The sequence below is a fragment of the Pieris brassicae genome, chromosome 5 (assembly GCF_905147105.1).
Source record: "Pieris brassicae chromosome 5, ilPieBrab1.1, whole genome shotgun sequence".
NCBI classification, from domain to species: Eukaryota; Metazoa; Arthropoda; class Insecta; order Lepidoptera; family Pieridae; genus Pieris; species Pieris brassicae.
In genome coordinates this window covers 8,457,043-8,465,724 of record NC_059669.1, presented here as the reverse complement: position 1 = coordinate 8,465,724, position 8,682 = coordinate 8,457,043, and the positions used below count along the sequence as shown (strand labels likewise).

General features: G+C 37.9%; 1 non-coding gene across 1 annotated transcript; it reads right to left on the bottom strand.

Annotated features, from left to right (window-relative positions):
- Positions 1-5,510: 5,510 nt before the first annotated feature.
- Positions 5,511-5,583, bottom strand: Trnak-cuu. Its single transcript has one exon. It is a non-coding gene; the product is annotated as a tRNA-Lys (tRNA).
- Between the last annotated feature and the right edge of the window lie 3,099 nt (positions 5,584-8,682).

The window sequence follows — 8,682 nt, the reverse complement described above, 5'->3', positions numbered from 1 at the left end:
TTCGAATTGTCATGTAAGTTACATGACATGTTGGGGGGTAATGGGGGAGAACGGAGTTAACATCTTTCCGGCCCCAACTGTCAACCTCACCTGCACGCGCGGACAACACATCATCCGCGGCGGTATTCCTATACCGTGGGCCCCCTGCTAGATAACAGACGAGGCAATGGCAACCGAGCAGTGGCGGTATAACCACATTCCTGACCACAGTCAGAAGAGGCTACAGCGGCCTTAGGGTTCAAATAGCCCCTAAAAGAACTGGCGCAGAAGGCAACGGGAAACCACTGCAGCTAATCTCCCGAGAAAATCGTTATGAAAGTAGTCACAAAATAATCACGATTGCCATGCGAACCGCTTAGCCAGCGGCGCCGCGCCGCGTCCGGGGCGAGCCGTGGGAAATGGACTACCGGCCATGATGGGGTAAGAGACCAGGCTTCACGTGGAAATAATGCTACTGGAAACTCCATAAAGTTGCGAAAAATCCAGAAGATAGGCACGTGGAATGTTCGTGGGTTGCTTAAACCCGGTAAATTTAATATCGTGGAGAGAGAAGCCACCAGATGTGGTTTATCCATTTGCGGTCTAACAGAAACACACTGGAGAGGCAACGGGCATTTCTCTACCGACGCCCATGCCGTCTACTTTTCCAGTAGCGATGACAGTAGCCGTAACGGAGTAGCGATTATTATTCCTAAGCATACGAATAACAGTGTAATGGGGTATGAGGCAGTTAGCGACCGCATTATGTCAATGAAGCTCAAAGCGTCACCTGTAAACATCAATCTAATATGCCCCCACCAGTGAAGCTCTACCCGTCGTACTGGAGAGTTTCTACCAAGATTTACAAGCAACAATTGCTAAAATCCCCAATAGAGAGTTACTTATAATAATGGGTGATTTCAACTCAAAAATTGGCGCAAACTCTGCCCAGTACAGTAAATGTGTGGGAAATTTCGAACTTGGGGTGCGTAACGAAAGAGGTGAAAGATTTATGCAGTTCGCAGACGAAAACAATATGGTGGTGGCGAACAGTCTATTCCAACACCATCCCCGGAGACTGTTCACCTGGACATCACCTGGAGGAGGTACCAAAAACCAGATCGATTACATATTGATAAGATCACGTTGGCGCACCTCTATTCTTAATGCCCACACACTTCCTGGGGCTGATTGTGGTTCTGATCACGAATTCGTTATCGCAAAGATGAGGTTGAAGCTCAAAGCCGCTCGATCCTTCAAAAAGACAAGACGGATTGAAGTAGCAGATATCGAGAAATTCAATACAGCCATTGAGCGGAGTTGGAAGGATTGGACAGTTATGAACCACAACGAAGCTACACCAGACACGTTATGGAATAAGGCTAAACAACTCATCCAAAATGCAGTCACGGAGTCCAGTCCGAGATCAGAAACGCGCAAACGTCAACACTGGATGACGGAGAGTACCCTTGCCCTTATAGAAGAGAGGAGCCTTAAGAAAGCCGCAGGAGCAGACATAAGAGAGCTGAATCAACTGTCTGCTAACATCCAAGCCTGCTGCAGGCGAGACCATAATTCCCACCTTCATAGCATTTGTGACGAACTTGAAAAACATGCTATGAAGCACGAATCTAGAGATCTTTACCACAAAATTCGTCTTATTACAAAATCTCTACCTGCTAAAACCTGGGCTATCGAGAACGACAGAAATGAAGTGGTAACAGAACTCGACAAAATCTCGGAAACGTGGAGGAGCTATTGCCAGTCATTGTTCCTGGATCCGCAGTCGCGGCAGTCTATAGACACAGAACCAGAGCCAGATAATTTGGAACCAGACATCCTTCTGTCCGAAGTAAGAGCTGCCATAAAACATCTGAAAAGTAAAAAAGTAACTGGTAGAGATGCAATTCCTATAGAGACAATTAAAGCCTTAGGAGAACGTGGCGACCAGATGTTTCATCTCATCTGTAATAAGGTGTGGCAGACAGGACAGAACATTTGGCCTTCGGAATGGACACATACCATATTTGCACCCCTGCACAAGAAAGGCTCAACGAAGAAATGTAACAATTACCGCCTCATTGCTCTGATATCACACGCTAGCAAAATATTGTTACATATTCTCAACGAGCGCCTGAAAGCATACCTTTATAAAGAGATCGCTCCAGAACAGGCCGGTTTTGTGAAGGGAAAAGGCACTCGGGAACAAATACTCATATTACGGCAGATCATGGAGAAGTCAAGAGAATTTAATAAGCCCATGTTCATTTGCTTTGTTGATTTCTCCAAAGCTTTCGACTCGGTGAGATGGCCGGTATTGTGGAAGACCCTGCTAGATATGGGCACACCAAAACATCTTGTGCACCTATTAAGACAGCTTTATGAAGAGGGCACAGCTTCGGTTCGCACAGATGATGTCCTATCAGGTGATTTCCATCCAAGTGCCGGAGTACGCCAGGGGTGCATAATATCGCCGCTCTTATTCAACGTGTACACCGAACTCATAATGCGCATCACCTTGGAAGACTGGACAGACGGTGTAACAATTGGTGGATACCGGATTGCGAACTTGCGTTACGCGGATGACACCACTCTGTTTGCATCCCGTTCGCAACACTTGGAAGAGCTTCTGTCAAGGATGGAACGAGTGAGCCATGAGTTTGGACTTAAGATAAATCGCAGCAAAACCAAGGTAATGATTGTTGACCGTGCCAGAAATAATTCGCCTCAAGTGACTCAATTCGCGAAATGCAACGTAGTCCAATCTTATATTTATCTTGGGGCTCAGATTTCAAACAATGGCGGATGCATCGATGAGGTCAAACAACGTGTGGGCATCACAAGAACGGCTATGGACAAGATGCAAAAGATATGGAGAAATAGGACCATAACAAAAGCCACGAAGATCAGGCTCGTGAAGACTCTTATATTCCCCATATTTCTGTACGCGGCCGAAACGTGGACCTTGCGAGATGTGGAAAGACAGAAAATAGACGCTCTAGAAATGTGGTGCTGGAGGAGAATGCTTGGGGTTTCGTGGACCGAGTTTCGTACAAATGTCTCGATACTTCAAGAACTCGGTATTAAGCAGCGTTTATTTTCAATAGTACAATCTCGCATCCTTACATTCTTCGGACACGTATCTCGGCGTGGTATTCAGTCCATAGAACGCCTTGTCGTCCAGGGGAAGATAGAAGGCACTAGACCGCGCGGAAGGTCACCTACGCGTTGGACTGACCAGATCAAGTCTGCCGTAGGAGGTACACTCAATGAGTGTAGCAGGATGACCACTAATAGGCAACGATGGCGAAACGTCGTGAAGCGCATCACATCTGCTCCTTTGATTACCACTACTAAATAGCGATCACGACCGCTCTGTCAAGAGTGTACCGGATAAGAAGAAGAATGTAAGTTACACCTTATATAAATGTTATTAAATAAAATACAAAATTAACCTAATAGATAACTTACTAAAAATAATATTTACACAATTTTTCATTAAAAACAAATAAAAGCAATATGCAACTGAGGACTGGCTTTTAAAACGAAACGAAATTTCGATCCATCTTCATTTTCTGGAAACAAGACAGAAATAAAAAAAGTAGCCTGAACTTATTATTTGATATAGTTATTTTTCCAATTTGGATTTAATACTTTGGGCGATAATTTAATGGAAAGCCATAAGAACCAATAATAAAGGTAGTGATATAAAGCTTTTCTTCCTGAAATTGTGTTTGAACGGCAAACTTGCTGCAGTCTGATATTTTATAAATTACGGAGGTAAATTAAAAATTATTGGATTTGCGTTCCCTAATGGCCATAATTTTAAAAAATCTGATAAAAGAGGCCAAGAGGCTTGATTGCAGATATACAAGCGTTGAAAAAAAAATTTCATCAGGCAGGTACATTTCTACGTCTGTTTTAATAACTATATTTTTAACCTTAGTAGATGATCCTATAGTGCCGATTACGCCAAAACTAAATTATTGTTTTGACGAACCTACGACTTCCAATCAAATTCCAAATCCGTATAGCTTTTGGAAATACTTATATCAGTGAATTCAGAAACGAGATTTAGCACTTCCGTACGTCGAAATCGTCTTAGATATTGACGGAGGCATAGTCTTGTCTGTTAGTCTAACCCTTATCCACGTAGGTTATATACCTTATACTAAATTGCCATGAAAAATGTATCGAAATGTTTAAATTGCTTACAATTCTTGATAATGCCACTTTCACTCACTAAATTGAAGCAAATTAACTTATTTAAACTCAAAACATTATAATCGTGAATCAGCTGCGTATAATAAATCAATTGTTTACAGAGTAAAAGCCTTTAAGTCTGCCTTTAAGTGCCTTGCAAAACAGAAGATAAGAATATTTTTACTCAATATGTATTGAGAAAATTATTTTTAAAATTATTGATAATTTATTGCATAATTGTTATCATAGAATGGATGGGCATTGTCGGTGAGTCACAATATGACACACGCATTTGTAACTGCAAAAATCAGCAATAACATCCGTCAGTTACAATTTGCAATTTGTGAAATGACAGAACGATTCGCTATATTTTTAAAGCCGACGCTTGCAAATGACAATTACTACAAAATCAAAACAAATATTTACAAACCACTTGAACCGTCAATTGTTATTACCGGCTCAAAAATACCGATTTTCTTTTATCTGCTTACATCTGAAATGACAGAATGCTGTGTAAAGTTCGCATTTTACTAAACTGTTAATGTTTCTTGAACAAAGGAAACATATGTATATTACAAATCATATCTTCTTTTGTTGTGTCATGTTATAGCGTCCGAAATGGGACTCTTGCACTGGCCCCAATCAAAGATCAATTCCCGCTGGCCATCATATTACAGAAGAAGCAGTATCTTCTTCATTTCAATAATTAACAGGGGGAGAGAAAGTAAAATTAATGAGATATTACCGAGACACAATACGAAGTCGTCGTATCGAAATTTTGATTTTTGAAACTGCACAAGACGGTTATAAAGTTCTACATTACATATTTCTACACAACACTTAAAGATAACATATAAAATATGGTAACATAGTAGTATATAGTGTTTTTTATTATTTTACATATTTTTGAAGACAAAAAGATTCCTTATAGTGTTTAAAGTCTAAAGTACAATATCATATATTTTATGTACTAGCTAATGTACAAAGGAAATTGATAAAACATCATTATCTACACCCATTTTAAAATATCAGGCAGTTAAGCGATAGCCCTAATGTTGACGATAAATCACTTACGACTTGCTTATCTTAAAATAGCTTTTCGGCTGTTTAAGCTTCTTACTGGCTGAAATGTAAGGCTGTGATTCAGCAGACACATTTCTGAACTTGATTTAATTAAACATTTTCTGGAATCAAACCGGGATATCGTTTAGCATCTTTTGATTTAAGCAAGTTAAAGAATAAACTATATAAATAACATCGGACGAGATTGATAAAAAGTTCGAATGTCACATCATCGTATAAAAAATGATAAATAAACAAAATACTGACGCCCAACGTGGGGCTCGAACCCACGACCCTGAGATTAAGAGTCTCATGCTCTACCGACTGAGCTAGCCGGGCTTGGTCTAAATACTCTAAAGAAGATACCAGTTGAAACTGAGTATAGCTAAGAATACCTTCATTAAAAATAAATCTCCTTAAACTAAGACGCCGCACATGTATGCGTCATACCTTGTCTACGTTTTCTCTGCTAAAATAATTTATATAAAATGCTATATAGAAGTAATAATGCTTTGGAGAACATTTATAATTTTTATTTGTGTGTGCGTTTACATCCGTGAAAATTATAACGACAGTTGCGTATCCCAATGCGTTTTAAGTTGCAATGACATCTGATGGAATTATGCGTACAATGCATAATGTTATTATAATTAAATACCTGGGTTGCCTAGAAGAGCTCGCTTGGCTCGTAAGTTGTCTGATTTAGTGTTAATTTAATTAAAACAAAATAAATCAATCAATGGCGCTACAATCTTTATAGGTCTTTGCCTAATGATCATTTCTTAATTTAATAGGCGAGTTGGTGATCACCTTTCTGTGCCTGACGCATGCCGTCGACTTTTTCGGTTTAAGGCAAGCCGGTTTCCTAACGATGTTTTTCTTCAGCGTTCGAGCAACTGCTAAATGCCCACATATAAAGACAGTCCATTGGTGCAGAGCCGGGGATCGAACCTACGACCTCAGGGATGAGAGGACACTGCTCTTAATATATTTATTTATTTATACTTCGTTACCATAATATACGTAATTATAGAAATAAAAAATCAAAAAGTAAGTAGGTTATTAGGCAACATTTAATTAGTTGTTGTAAATTATTTATTGAAATCTCAAATAATACAATAACTTCTTTCTATACCGCGTGTTATTTTATTACTAATTTCTAACTAAAAACATAAAATGCAGAGCCGGGGCGGGGCTCAAACGCACAACCTCGACCCTTGTACACTCAAATCAAAATCCGCCTGTTATGTGAGTTTGAGCCTGTGAACTCTGAACCTACAACTTACCTGACCTGTGTGGTCCGTAAGTTTAAACTAACTGTCATTCCGTGCCACTTCCTCCTCAGAACGTTGTCAGAATACTGATGAGAGAGTATTGGCGCCAGTGAATGATACAAGAATATTTTCATTTAATTAGAAATCCTGTGCCATGTGATTTTAAAACTATTTTTCAAGTCAAATATTTGTCGTTTCTAGGTCCGTGTCGTTATTTCATTAACCTCTGTACCTAGACAAAAACCTAAATATTTTTAATTTGCTTCGACCTGCGCATTAAGGTAAGGTGGGATATTGCGAAAAACAAGCGAATCTAAGGAAATTAAGGTAACACAGCCACGTGATGAAAATTATCAAAGTTGTTTAAAAATAATGAAAAACTAAAGTATCAGTCGGAAATTCAATATTGTATTTATTTTATTTATTGTATACATTATCAGAAAAAGGAAGATATTTACATTAGTAGTGAAAACATAATTGGACGCAGTTTAATTTATAATTATTATTTTGTTTTATGGGAAAAGTTAAGCATTTGCTATTATAAATCTACAGGAGCTATTTAATTTGTATTATACGAGTATACGGGGTTTCGTGATGTTTCACGACATCACAGCAACGCTGTTAAATTATCTATGAAACTTTTACTAAACAACACATCATTATTGTGTATGTTCAAGCATAGCTCATTCATCCGTGAATCAATCTGATTGGTGTCAAATGATTCGGATTAGCAGCGAATAGGTTCCACAGAATCAGCCGACTTCAGATTAATTCTCTTGGATAATACAAGACAACTCAGTATCAATAATAATTTCTTTATTTATGATTATATCGATATGTAGTTTTGTTAGAGTTAGTAACAATTTGGTGTTAGTAACAATGTTAGTAATGGTCTGTAAACAAAAAAAACTTCTATAGTGGGCCGACGTTGTAAGATGTGCGTGTTCTTTGTAATCAACACATTCAAGATACCATTGGTGCTATTCGATACATCAAGGATGCCACATCCCAATGATGGCATTAAAACCGTGACTTCGAGTCTCGGCTAACATACCTGACGCCCTGCAGAACCTCGGTAGCAGCCAACCAAAACGTGAATGAGAAATGTTATTATTTAATACTTCTTAATATATTTGGATGTACATAGTATTGTCTTTTATTAACATAGCTTTTACACATTTAAAGAAAAAACTTTTTTAGCGGATTGAAAATAATTATAAGTTTATATACATAGCTTCAATCCGGTAAAAATTGTTTTCTTTAAATCTTTGGAGTTAGTTTAATTTTTTTAATTTATTCAAAGCCAAGTTTTCCTTGATCAACGATAAATCCACACCAATTATATAGATGATCAAGTTTAAAGTAAAAAAGTCTATTATTATATATTTATAAGAACATTATATAAATTACTAATACAGTATGTAGGACACGGATTTCCGTTTTGAATCATCTTGAGGTGGAGTAGATTTTGTGGTTATACGAAATTCTATGGTACAGGGGATTTCCAATGAGTCACACTGCACCCGATATTAATTTTCCCGAAAAGTTTCGTTCTGCAGGTAAAAACTCAACCCTTAAAAAGATTGGGCAGTGGAACAAAAATCTGGTACAACAGAGTAATTTATATTTTAAAACACATTAAAAAAATAAAGTTTAAAAAGTAATATTCGTCGTTTTATTTGAAGTAGCAAGTTTCAAGAGTCGGATCAAGAAAGATTTTATTATCAAACAGTATGGATTAATATGCTCTGCTTGTAAATACATATCTAACATTACACATAATATAGTGTCATTTAATAGAACAGGAGCAAATGGGTCACCTGTAAAGTTATTAGTGCATTTACCAGCAGAGCAAAAAAAAAATAGACTAGCCCGTAGATTCTCAATGCCTGAACGTTAGAGGGCGTTATAGGCCTTTTAAAAATTGTTACGCTTTTCTTAATTCGACGCCCTTAGTCGAGTCGAAATACTTGAGTGGGCAGCTGGTTTCACATAGTGGAGCGCGGCAAAAACTGCCTCAGTTTAAATACAACTACAATTTGACATTCTAGTCACTATCAGTTTCTAGAATGTCTAATAGAAATGGGACATAAATTAAGCATTGTTCCCATTTCTAAACTTAATATTGTCATTTTTTTAAATTAATGTAATCCTTACAAAGATG